At 43.2% G+C, this 13,353-nt stretch overlaps 1 protein-coding gene across 1 annotated transcript in view; it reads left to right on the forward strand.

Moving 5' to 3' along the window:
• Positions 1–13,353, forward strand: part of LOC138978667 (uncharacterized) — a 132,867-nt gene that overhangs the window by 63,708 nt on the left and 55,806 nt on the right. The gene's annotated exons all lie outside the window — the stretch shown is intronic.

Here is a 13,353-nt window from a genome sequence, read left to right on the forward strand (position 1 = left end):
GATATGATATGTTTGGATTAAAAACACGCTCAGAAAGTTAAAACAAAGAGAGGTACAGAAAAGCGTGCTATGCAGCACAGCGAAACCACTACCGCGCTAAACAGGCTCGTCAGTTTCACTGTGTTTTGCACGAGCGGCTGACTACGGTCATTGTGAAAAAATTGCAGTGCGTTCAGTTTTATTCTGTGAGTTCCACAGCTTGACTAAATGTAGTAATTTCGCCTTACGCGACTTGTCTCTTCTTCCTCCGCCTCATCTCCCATTCCTCCTTTTCCGCCTTTTCTTTTTCTTCTCTTTTGAAATATACTTTCTCCATTTTTATCCAGATGAGAACCTCCTCCTCGTTTATGTGTGCCTATTCCTGCATGATGTCTGTGTGTCTATGAGAGAGAGAGAGAGAGAGAGAGAGACAGAAGAGAAGTGAAGTGTGTGTGTGTGTGTGTGTTCCTTTTTTGTGTCTGGTTTTTACATTTAGTCAAGTTTTGACTAAATGTTTTAACATCGAGGGGGAATCGAAACGAGGGTCGTGGTGTATGTGTGTGCGTGCGTGTAGAGCGATTCAGACTAAACTACAGGACCGATCTTTATGAAATTTGACATGAGAGTTCCTGGGTATGAAATCCCCAGACGTTTTTTTCATTTTTTCGATAAATGTCTTTTAATTTTATGACGTCATATCCGGCTTTTTGTGAAAGTTGAGGCGGCACTGTCACGCTCTCATTTTTCAACCAAATTTGTTGAAATTTTGGTCAAGTAATCTTCGACGAAGCCCGGACTTCGGTATTGCATTTCAGCTTGGTGGCTTAAAAATTAATTAATGACTTTGGTCATTACAAATCTGAAAATTGTAAAAAAAAATAAAAATTTATAAAACGATCCAAATTTACGTTTATCTTATTCTCCATCATTTGCTGATTCCAAAAACATATAAATATGTTATATTCGGATTAAAAACAAGCTCTGAAAATTAAATATATAAAAATTATTATCAAAATTAAATTGTCCAAATCAATTTAAAAACACTTTCATCTTATTCCTTGTCAGTTCCTGATTCCAAAAACATATAGATATAATATGTTTGGATTAAAAACACGCTCAGAAAGTTAAAACGAAGAGTGGTACAGAAAAGCGTGCTATCCTTCTCAGCGCAAATACTACCCCGCTCTTCTTGTCAATTTCACTGCCTTTGCCGTGCGCGGTGGACTGACGATGCTACGAGTATACGGTCTTGCTGCGTTGCATTGCGCTCAGTTTCATTCTGTGAGTTCGACAGCTACTTGACTAAATGTTGTATTTTCACCTTACGCGACTTGTTTCTATTCATTTTGCCTCTACTGTCTCAACCTTCTTTGGTTTCTTTTTCCCTTTTCTTCCTCATAATCCTCTATGCTTTCTTCATTATTATTGGGAAGTCAGGTTATGCCTATAATTATTTTGTTTTTAAATGTTAGAGATATGTTGTGTGGCTATGTTGTGTGTGCGTGATGCGGTGTTCTAAACAGGGGAGATAACCATGTGTTTCTTTGTGATGAACGTGGATCAGGAGTTATGTCCCTTTGAGGTTGAAACTGGAAAAGTTTCTTAATGACACACTCAGCTTCCCGTAAACCATCAGTTTCTGGTCACAAACACTGTCAGGCTTTTACACACATTACAAACACCCTTTCGTTTAAACACTCACCGCTTGAGAACATCCTAGGTGGCCTTCGTAAAGAGCGAGCATTTTTCAAAGAATTTATTTTTGCGTGGACAGCCAGATTTACAATGAGACAAATCGTACGCCTCGTTTTGGCGCTAGACCCAGCTTTTAAAATCTAAATGATAAATTGACAGCTTGTTACACAAACATTCTTAAATCATAAAAGAATTCTTTTTTCATCAAGACAAGATCAGTACAATACAAATAGGTTTTGAAAGTTTTAAAAAACCAGTCTCTTTGCACCTCAGTGAGAATAACAAGCATTGGGAATACACGCATGCAGGAAAAAAATATATGGGTAGCGCCGTATGTATGGCAGCTCGCTTTCCCCGGGGAGAAAGCAGCCCGAATTTCCATGAGGGTAACCTCACTGGACTGTAAATCTTATCCAATCCAATCCAATAGTGCAAGCGAATTTCACCCTCGATTTTCATTCCGATGGATTTACCAAGTTTTTTTTTCATGATCAAAAGAAGAGGTCGCCGAGGACTTAAAACTTGAAAAATTCCCAAAACGTTTGTAGCCATTCAATGTGCAGGAACAATAAAACCAAGCAACATCCCTGATCATGAATAGCAGGTGATCAGTTTATTTTCTGTGTGCACCTGTATGGGGTCATTGTGGCGTGAAAACAGGTATGGATGACAAAAGCAACTGGTTATAATTTGTCTTTAAACTACACATGTGGCTGACTCACACCGTGGGAGGGAGGGACTTGGATTAAGGGCTGGCGTTGATGCCTTGTGTGTGTGTGTGTGTGTGTGCGTGTGTGCGTGCATGCATGCCTGGTAGCCTACTTCTCACAGTTTCGCTTCCCAGATGGTTATGTTGTTGAAAGAAAACTTACATCTATGTGAATGTATTGTTTCACGTATGAAAAAAAAACAAGATCTGTAGGTTATTGGAACGTTTAACTATTGACAAAACAAAATGTTACATCAACATTTGCATTGGTTCAGGTATGAAGACATGTCCAGCTTTTTAAAAACTGCAATCCTCCAGTTTCTACCCCCCCCCCCCCCCCCCCCCCCTTAACCACCTGTTTAAACCACCACATCAAAATGAGCCTCGGAGGCGTCAATCAATACCTGCAAGCCAAATCCACACCGTCCTTTGTGCAGTTGTGTCTAATCCTCACAAATCAACCACTTACTTTTCGATAGTTGTGCAACAAGTCGGTTCCCACCTTCAAAGAAACCGAACCCTCTTCGAAGAAATGGGTTGCTATCACTTTCAGTTCCTCCCCACTTGAGTCAGTGTAGTCCGCGTGTAATACATTGTTACCAAGTCCACTCAGTAACGCCTCTTGAGTCTCGATCAAACCGTTACTTCTCGGAGGGTTCATTGTCGTCTGGCCTCCTTGGCTTGTAATCAGGTGTGTGGAGGTGTAGCGGCGGTCTCTTTGATGTTGTCTGATCAGGCTGTAGAACAGGTGTGACTTGGATCAGGTGTGTGTTTGTATGGAAAGGGGGAGGGGGGGGGGGGGGGAAGGGGAATTTCATGACTTGATGATATTCTGTTGATTTTGGTTTTGCGGTGGTAGGTTTGGTGATGGGGTGTGTGGGTCAGGTGTTTGTGGGGAAGGGGCGTGTGGTATTTTGAGGACCTGATGATGATATTCTGTTGATATTGCGTTGTTTTGGGTCAGGTGTGTGTTTATGGGGAAAGGGGGACGGGTGTATTTTTATGGCTTGGTTATATTCTGTTGATTTGTGTGCCTGAGTGATACATTTTATTAGGGTGGGGGCGGGTGATGTTTGGGTCAAGTTTGTGGGAGGGGGAGGCGGGGGTTTTATGACTTGCGAATATTCTGTTGATTTATTTGGGCTTATAGCATTTTGTGGGGGAGGGGGAGGGGGCTGTTTGTCAATGGTTTCTTTCACGTTTGAAGAAAAATCTCCCGAAGGGCTGCTTCCTTTTGTGTAGATCGAACGGCTTCACACGTTTGATGGTTTTGTGAGGAGTTTCGTGGTTGGCGAAGGAAAGGGGTGGAGGGGAGAGGAGAGTGAGAGGGTGAATAGCACAGCAGACGCTAAACGCTTGTCTTGGGGAGTGTGTGTGTGTTTGTGTCTTTGGAACACTTTTGGAGAACCATGTAAAAGGAATTAACATCCTTCTCCGGAGAGAGAGTGGCGGTGGGAGGGAAGGGGTATACATGATGTTTGTTTGTTTGTGTGTGTGTGTGTGTGTTTGCGTGCGTACGTGTGTGTGTGTTTGCGTGTGTGTGTGCGCGCGCGCGCTTTAGAATAGCATGCAAGAGGAATGAACATCAGTCTCCGCAGAGAGAGAGAGAGAGAGAGAGACAGAGAGAGAGATAGAATACAATCATTTTGCGTGATGATCGCTTGAAAGAGGTTGCCACCTTCTGCCTACCCTCTCACTACATAAAGCCTGACTAATCGGAGAGACCGCGATGACATTTTTAGGGTAGGAACAACGTGATTGTTCAGCCAGGTATTTAGGAGACGGAGAAGTGCGAATTTTGGCTACACTGATCCAGGATTTGTGACACGGATTTCGGATGACCCTGAACTGCGCCCGGTTCCCACCAATACACATTCACACTGCCGTTTTTCGCCCTCGGGGTGTGAAAGGGGTGTGAACAGGTGATCATACCATGACAGGTGATAATGGGGCTCTTCACCTGAGGGGGTGATAATGTCCAGCTAGTCGGCATCAGCTTTCATCGCTTGCCATACAAATGGTTTTGGGGTGGTTATAGGCATTAAAACCCTTATCTTTTGTGTTTAAAGCATGACCAAGAAAAAGAGGAACTGTCTGGGGTTTAGGATTGTCCTATGCTTATATGATTGTAGGCAATTTGGGAGAAGAAGCTGCACGGAATAGGGCTTGTGTTGGCTTGTATTTTTGAATGATCTTTTGTGTTTCTAACATGAAAGAGGAAAATAAGTGAACACGAGGGTTATTTTTCTGTGTTCGCAGCCATGAACGAGGGTTACGATTACCCCCCGCGGGTTAGGGGGAGTCCCATATTGGTTGGGACGAGAAAGAATTTACCCGATGCTAACCAGCATGTCGTTAGAGGCGACTAACAGGTTCTGTTTCTCCTTTTACCCTTGTTAAGTGTTTCTTGTATAGAATATAGTCAATGTTTGTAAAGATTTTAGTCAAGCAGTATGTAAGAAATGTTACGTCCTTTGTACTGGAAACTTGCATTCTCCCAGTAAGGTCATATATTGTACTACGTTGCAAGCCCCTGGAGCAATTTTTTGATTAGTGCTTTTGTGAACAAGAAACAATTAACAAGTGGCTCTATCCCATCTCCCCCCTTTCCCCTATCCCATCTCCCCCCTTCCCCCGTCGCGATATAACCTTGAATGGTTGAAAACGACGTTAAACACCAAATAAAGAAAGAAGGGTTACGATTGGTCCGTTACGATTGGTCCATGCTTACAGGTAAGCAATTTAGGAGACGAAGTGCACAGAAAAGGGCTTGGTCGTATTTGTTTTTATGACCACCATGAATACTACTGTTCAGTTCAGGCGCGGTCGCGGCAGACTCAGAACTTGAGCTCCTGTCAGTCACTCCAGTACACGCGTTCGGAATGCACGAAAAGCGAGTGCTTGATACGGTTAATTAAACACTTCCCTCGGCCTATGGAAATTTGACACTGAGAGCCGAAAGCGCCGCTCCTGTGCCCAGACAATAAAACAAGAGGCACATACAATACACACGCACTGGGGTAGAGGCATAGAGATATAGAATGTATTCTATATCTCTGTGGGTAGAAGAGACGAAATAGGTGAACAAGAATAATCAGATATGTAATAGTTTTACTGCATTATAACAAACATTTAGTGTTAATGCTACTACATTTAAATTAAAGCCATGTTTTTTTTAAGGTGTGACGTCATTTTCTGTTTTTGTTTTTGTTTTTGTATCCGGGGTTGTAAGAATGTACATGACAAATACAGAAATGTGATCATGCAGGCGAGTTGCAATGATACAGGCAACACAGATTCCAGGCAGTTCGAGTTCATCATTGTCTGCTGTTGGTCTTTGAGCAGTCGCTGTTATTCAGAATAGTCCGGCGCCTGTGGGTGGACATGAATAGCGAAAGCTGTTCCGAGAAGGGTTTAAAAAATATTTATCAATTTTAAAAGGAATATAAAAAGGGAAAACATCAATCTACATACAAGTAAAAGCTGTCTGTCGTGAAAAAGGTCAATGTATTCAATGTTTTCCTTACACACTGGGTGTAAATGAGAAATCATACATCTCAGCAACTTTTCAGTAAATGCGATACATGCAGATACACACACGAAATCAGCAGCAGCATGAACGGAAAGCCGAATTTTGGTGGAGTCCTGACTTGGGTGTCAAGATAATTGGTGGGGTGGGGTGGGGCTGAATTGGTATTGGGAATACAACATAATTATTCCCACTGTTCATGTCACTACTGGAATTGTGAGTGTGCCTTATTTCAGTTTGTGAACAATTGTGTAATGTAAATACTTTTTGTTTGATAACAATTTCATGTCTGGGTGGGTTTGCTTTTTCCACTTGGGACACATTTTGTCGCTGGGCCATTGCTGTTTTGGCGTCTGCTTTTGTACATACCATTTTTCTGTCTGTCATTGGTTTGATCATTTTGATGAGCTTTGAACGGTTATCATCTTCGCTATGTACACAAAAGACCAAATTCAGTATTACATTCCGGAAAGTGTCATTATTTGTTAGTATGTTTACTTTCATGATATGCATAAGGTAAACGCTGATAATGGCTTTTGTGATTTGTATTTTTTTGTTTAACTATGTTTACAAACATGCGTCCCATTGTATGTATGATTACTCTGTATCTCTTGCTCTTGTTCAATGTTCAGAAACATACCTTTGTCACAATCATTATTAAAGGTACTGAACTTGTCAAATCCAAGTGCACGGAGCCCTTGGGGCTTTTAGTCATACCTCAGGCAGGTGGGTGTAAAAATCAAGGGTCTGCCAAACCCGGCAAATGCAGTAGGCAGCCCAGAGATCCCTTGGGTTTGTTTTACTACCATAGGAGGATTTTTGAACTGTAAATGCACTCACCTGCAACAAAAACGCAAAACGAAGGCTGTGAGCTGCACTGTGCCTTTAAATTTCACTTTAAAATGCTGACGTTTTGAAAGTTGTGTTGTTACGCGACTTGAGTTGCTGCATTGAGACAGCTTGGTTTTGCTGAGGTTTCTGGCCTGGTGGTTTGGAGCCTGTATCGATACTGAGCTAGCCATTTGTTTTGGGTTGGTGTGTGAGTTCAGGTGTTTTATGTGTTTTGTTTGCACTGGTGTGTTGTTGTTGTTTTTAAACATGTCTTCATTTCCTTGACAGTTTATTGTGATTTAGAAGTGGATGGATATCATGTTTTCCATTTTTAGTTCATGCTTGCACAGGATTTACGTAAGCTCCTTAAGTCTATTGACTTTTCACCATGTTTGATTTCTCACTTGTTTTGCTGTCTGTCTCCCCCCTCTCTCTCTCTCTCTTTCTCTCTCTTTCTCTCTCTCTGTCTCTTTCTCTCCCTCTCTGTCTCTCTCCGTCTCTCTCTCTCTCTCTCTCTCTCTCTCTCTCTCTCCCTCTCTCTCTCTGTCTCTCTCTCTCTCTCTCTCTCTCTCTCTCTCTCTCTCTCTCTCTCTCTGCGTGAGTGTGTGTGTGTGTGTCTCTCTCTTTGTCTCTTTCTGTCTCTCTCTCTCTCTCTCTCTGCAGCTTCAGGGGTTTCCCTCTTTCTTAAAAATAATTGAACTCAGTTTACAATGATGCCAGAACGATATCGTTTGTTTTGCTCTGTCTGTCTCCCCCCTCTCTCTCTCTCTCTCTCTCTCTCTCTCTCTCTCTCTCTCTCTCTCTCTCTCTCTCTCTCTCTCTTTCTCTTCCTTTCTCTCTCAGTCTCTCTCTCTCTGTCTCTCTCCCTGTCTGTCTGTCTCTCTCTCTCAGTCTCTCTCTCTCTCTGTCTCTCTCTTTGTCTCTGTATGTCTGTCTGTATGTCTGTCTCTGTCTCTGTCTGTCTCTGTCTCTCTCTCTCTTTTTCCCCCTTCACTTTTAGTTTAAAACTGTCAACACATTTTCCTAGCACTGTGAACACATTTTTCGATGTCAGTTTTGGTATGTTTTGTTTTAATTTGCTTGCTGGGGATTTTTTTCTTGTTTTGTTTTGCCACGATCGCCTACCCTATCAATGTATGACTCCATGCTGTTAAAGAATGTGAAGGAATGTTTAGGATTTTGAACGGGAGCAATATCTTCCAAACGGTAACCGAGTCGAGATAATAGAGCATAATTACTTCAATATTGAGCACAGACATATTTGTCGGAGAATGCAAAGATAATGTAAATAATATGTGTGTGTTGAACTGTTACTTTAGTCAACTAATTCAATTGAAGTAGATTTAGTAAGATGTGAGAGAGAGAGTGTGTGTGTGTGTGTGTGTGTGTGTGTGTGTGTGTGTGTGTGTGTGTGTGTGTGTATGTGTGTGTGTGTGTGTGTGTGTGAGTTTGAATAATGAGAGAAAATCGCCCGCCTTTTACGTGTATCCGTGTTTCTGATTGTGGTGTGTGTGTGTGTGTGTGTGTGTGTGTGTGTGTGTGTGTGTGTGTCACGTGTGTGTGTATATGTGTGTATGTGTGTGTGTGTTTGTGTGTGTGTGTGTGTGTGTGTGTCTGTTATTGCTGAGCATAAGTCATAATGATTCAAAAAGTTCAGAAAGCCTGCACTTGGTCAGATTTGTATCTTTCAACCTTTCAGCTGAGTAAACTTTGATCAGTCTTTCTGTGCTCGAAGTAAAAAAAAAAAAAACGGGCCTGGTTTGAGCAGTGACACAGGGAAATCTGTACAGCAAACCTCTGCAGCCCTTCACAGAGAGAAATTCTCTCCAGAGTCTTCGGAGTTGTCAGCGTTTGGAAACTTGATAGTCTGCTACAGACGGTGGGGAAGTTCTTGACCGCAGCATGGCCGGTCAAAATAACACACTGGGACCATACCAAAGGCAAGCGGCGGTGGAGCTTAAATTGATACCGACATGGTTACTGCACAAACGGCCAGCTAAGCCACTCCCCCTACTGGCACGTGCGAGCACTGCGATGGCGCGTGCTGCGACCGCGCCTAGACTGTGTTGGGATAATAGAAAAAGACTAACATGGTAAGCTCAACCTTTCTAGCTGTCTCCAATTTCTTTGGCTTTGGTAAACGATATCATATTTTGGTTCATGTGGTACTTAAAGCATTCGGAAGTGGGGGAAGTGGACTTGAAGTTGAAACCTTAGGGGAATGGTGGTGTAACAAGTCGGTTTCGTGAGTTGTATGAGTTCGGTTTAAACAACCACAAAGGGAATTCCTGGTGTCCCTGGGAAATAATAAAATATTCTGTATCCTGTATTCCATATTATCTGGAACTGTGTGGAAAATGGCTGAAAGGTTATGTGTGCATTGTCATAAGGCCAAAAAAAAAATAGGTCTGTTTACGGTAACCCGACCGACCCTAGTTTTTTCGCGCGACCCCTAGACTTTTTTTTTGGCATTTGGGGGGAAAAAAAAAAATCTTGTTTTTTTTGGCAAAATAACGTAAAAATATGGTTTTGGGGGAAAAATGAAAAATAAAATAAAAAATCCCGACCTACCGACCCTATTTTTTTGGCCTATGTTACCGTAAACAGACCTTTTTTTTTTTGGCCTAAGCATCTTGCCACTGCAAAGGGGAGTCGTGCAAGCATTTGCTCTTTCAATCATTTGTGCAAGGGTTGGACATTGGATTCAGTCTGTCTGTCTGTTTGTTTGTTCGTTTGTTTGTCTGTCTGTCTGTCTGTTTTTGGCTAAGACTTGTATCTCTGGTTATTTTACCTTTAGTGTAAAAGTACCTGGAGGATGGATATATGTGGCGGTGGAGTTGGAGAGCGGGGGGGGGGGGGAGGGGGGTGGTGATTGCAGTTGAGAAGTGCAATTTCTATGTCGGCACGACAACGACAGACTGACTTGGCCTCCCTTTGTTGCTGCTGGCACTGAGAAGAGTCTTGGAAGCAATTTTTGGTTCCGCGAGTGCGTCATAATCGTTGTGTCCTTACGTTAGACGAGTGTGGAACACATCACACACTCCACAGGCATTGTCTGTCTTTTCCATCTTTGGCATATGTTGGCCAAGTTAGCGTATGTGCGTAGTTAGTTGCAGTGAGAGAGAGAGAGAGAGCTTTAAAAGCCCTTTAGACAAAGAGAATGATAATATGTGCACACACACACACGCACACGCACACACACACACGCACACACACACACACACACACACACACACGCAAGAGAGAGAGAGAGAGAGACGCTTTGACTTTTGGAAAGTTTTAAAAGCCCTTTAGACAAAGAGAATGATAATATGTGCACACACACACACACACACACACACTGACACGCACACACACACACACTCCAGAGAGAGAGAGCAAAGCTACTTTGGCATCACCATGTCTCCTGAGACCAGATATAGTCAATGTTGCTGACTGTCAGGTGAAACTATGATGAGAGTGTTGTTTAAGGGCGATAAGTAAACTAGACTGACAAGTAAATAAATAAAACAAAATAAATGAGAGGAATGATGATTGTATCGTGAGGATTTTAGCTGCCGAAGATTGGAGTCTGTTTTGTCAAATTAAATTGTTTTGATCCTATCTCCCCCTGTCAATCCGTCGGCCTCGTTGACTTGTTATTTAAACCTGTCACTGGCACAATCAGAATGGAGAACCAGCATAAGTCGCAAAGCAGTTCTGAAATATAACGTGTGGCCTCAGCGACCAGCCATGGGAGTAAACAGGTACCCGAAATTCATTTATGTTTCTTTCTCGTAGAATGGTGATTGACGACTGGCAATTTTATAAGAAAACTAATGAGTCAAGCCTGATCTTGTTGGGTTATTTTTGACAACGACGATTTACGGCTGACAATTTCTTCCTGTAGTGATTTTCTAAGTGCATAATGGGTCAGCTGTCATGGTTTTAAGCAGCTCGTCCTCCTTTTCCCAACACCAGATGATAAAGTGTCGCAGAATATTTTTGGAGGTTTTTGTGCCGGGGGGGAATAACGTTTCCTTCCACTGAAAAGTGATTCCTTTGTGGTCTTGTCTTGCATCATGATCCCACGTCTGTCCCTTGTCGTGTGTCTATGATCGCGATGTTTCTGGTGTTGTTTTTTTGCTGCTTCAGGTGGTGGAGTTGTTAAGACTAGTTTGTTTTCAAAAGGGGGAGCTGGAAGAGACGAACGATGTTAGGCAAGAACTCCGTCGAGGTTTGTATCCTCTGTAGAAGAGTTGTCTTGCTTGATAGTGAGGCAAGCTGTGAACAAGCCAAGGTATCAACTGCAGTGAGCTGTCAGCTCCGATGGCCAGGTTTCAAAGATAATGTCACCATATCGAGCGCATACTGTAGTTTGGAGCCGTAAGAACCAGCGGAGAAACGCCGTCCTCTGTCACTCTCTCTGTCTCTCCCTGTCTCTCCCTGTCTTTCTCTTTCTCTCTCTTCCTCTCTCTCTGTCTTTCTCTCTCTTTGTGTGTGTGTGTGTGTGTGTGTGTGTGTCTCTCTCTCTCTCTCTCTCTCTCTCTCTCTCTCTCTCTCTAGTCTGTCTTTGTCTCTCTCTCTGTCTCTCTGTGCCTGTATGAATGTCTGTCTCTCTGTCTCTGTCTCTCTCTCTGTCTCTCTCTCTCCCCCTCTCCCTCTCTCTCTCCCTCTCTCTCTCTCCCTCTCTCTCTCTCTCTCTCTCTCTCTCTCTCTCTCTCTCTCTCTCTCTCTCTCTCTCTCTCTCTCTCTCTCTCTCTCTCTCGTGGAACTTCTTTGTGGTCGCCATCGCCTTTGTTGTAAACCTCAGCAAAGAGCAGAAGACAGAAAACGAAACAAGTCATGTCCACCGTCCCGGTGCAATGTCAACTGGCATGGTGAACATCCCATACCGAGCTTTGGCCGAGAGCTAGCTAGAGAGGAAAAGTCTGGCATTCTTCTGCAGGGTCTCTCTCTTGATCTTTCCTCTTCAGACCCCCGAGCTCACGGGGGGGGATTAGCAATGCCCACTCCCCTACTACCCCCACAGACAAGACACACACACTCACACACACACGCATACGCACGCACACACACATACGCGCGCACACACGCACAGACACACACATCTCCCTTTGGTGGCCCGTGGCTCGAACAGTTGCTCTGAGCAAGCTACACACAAACTGGTCGTTTAGGTGGGAGAGGGTGAAGTGTGGATGAACCGTTTTAACTGGCTGTTGAAGGGGAAGATAAGTTGTTTCTATAAGTTTCGTTGGATAAGAAGACGGGGCAAGCTGACACAGACACACACACACAGACAGACAGACAGACAGAAAAAGACAGACACACACACACACACACTCGCACGCACGCACGCACGCACACACACACACACACACACATACACACATACACACATACACTCACACACACACACTCACACACAGACACACACTCACACACACATACAAACCATCAACAAAACAACAACTTACATCCTTTACTTTACAGGTAAATGATATTCAACCATTACAGTAATAGTAGAGGTGATACAGAGTGCTGCACTTTCCATAAGTTGAGGTCCCACAGAGAGCGCTCTCCCCTCATTTTGATCAATTACATCAACCCTACTTCTCAATCATCATGGTCAGGGGACTCGGGAGGGCGATCAAATGTCTGTACCCCCAGTAACAACGTACACGTTGTTAGCTTGGATTAGGACCAAAAGCGAGAGAAAGAGACCTACCTTAGCTCTCTCTGCCTATCGTCAAGGGTGGAATTTCCCACCCGTGTTCAGTGTTTTGTGGAAGATTTTTTTCTCAGGTTTTGGATGTGAATAGTGGATTTTTTTCTTCTCAAAAATCTGGTTGAGGGTTTTGTGGTGTATTGTGTGTTTACCTGGTAATCCCTTCGGCTACAAAAATGGATTCGTTTTGGAACTATTGGGTTGTGAGTCGATACCGAAAAGTAAGTTTGTACAAGACTGAACTGTTAAAACGATTTGTTTAGATTCGTGTGCTGACATAGATGTTGGGGTCCTGATTTGGCCTAAATGGTCCGCTGGACCCATTAAGCAACAGTTAACTAACTAACTGACATAGATGTTGCCTGCATTGTGAACTACCCCCCGCGGGTTAGGGGGAGTCCCATATTTGTTGGGACGACCGATGCTACCCAGCATGTCGTAAGAGGCGACTAACGGTTCTGTTTCTCCTTTTACCCTTGTTAAGTGTTTCTTGTATAGAATATAGTCAATGTTTGTAAAGATTTTAGTCAAGCAGTATGTAAGAAATGTTAAGTCCTTTGTACTGGAAACTTGCATTCTCCCAGTAAGGTCATAATATTGTACTACGTTGCAAGCCCCTGGAGCAATTTTTTGATTAGTGCTTTTGTGAACAAGAAACAATTAACAAGTGGCTCTATCCCATCTCCCCCCTTTCCCCTATCCCATCTCCCCCCCCTTTCCCCGTTGCGATATAACCTTGAATGGTTGAAAACGACGTTAAACACCAAATAAAGAAAGAAAGAACATTGTGAACTTGGAGAGGAAGAGGGGTTACGTTTACAGAAAAGTTACCGGAACTTGCTTTGCTGTGTTGATCTGTCTCTCCTTGTTGGGGGCTGTCTGCTTGTCTGTATGTTTGTCTGC

The sequence above is a fragment of the Littorina saxatilis genome, linkage group LG10, assembly GCF_037325665.1.
Source record: "Littorina saxatilis isolate snail1 linkage group LG10, US_GU_Lsax_2.0, whole genome shotgun sequence".
Classification (NCBI taxonomy): domain Eukaryota; kingdom Metazoa; phylum Mollusca; class Gastropoda; order Littorinimorpha; family Littorinidae; genus Littorina; species Littorina saxatilis.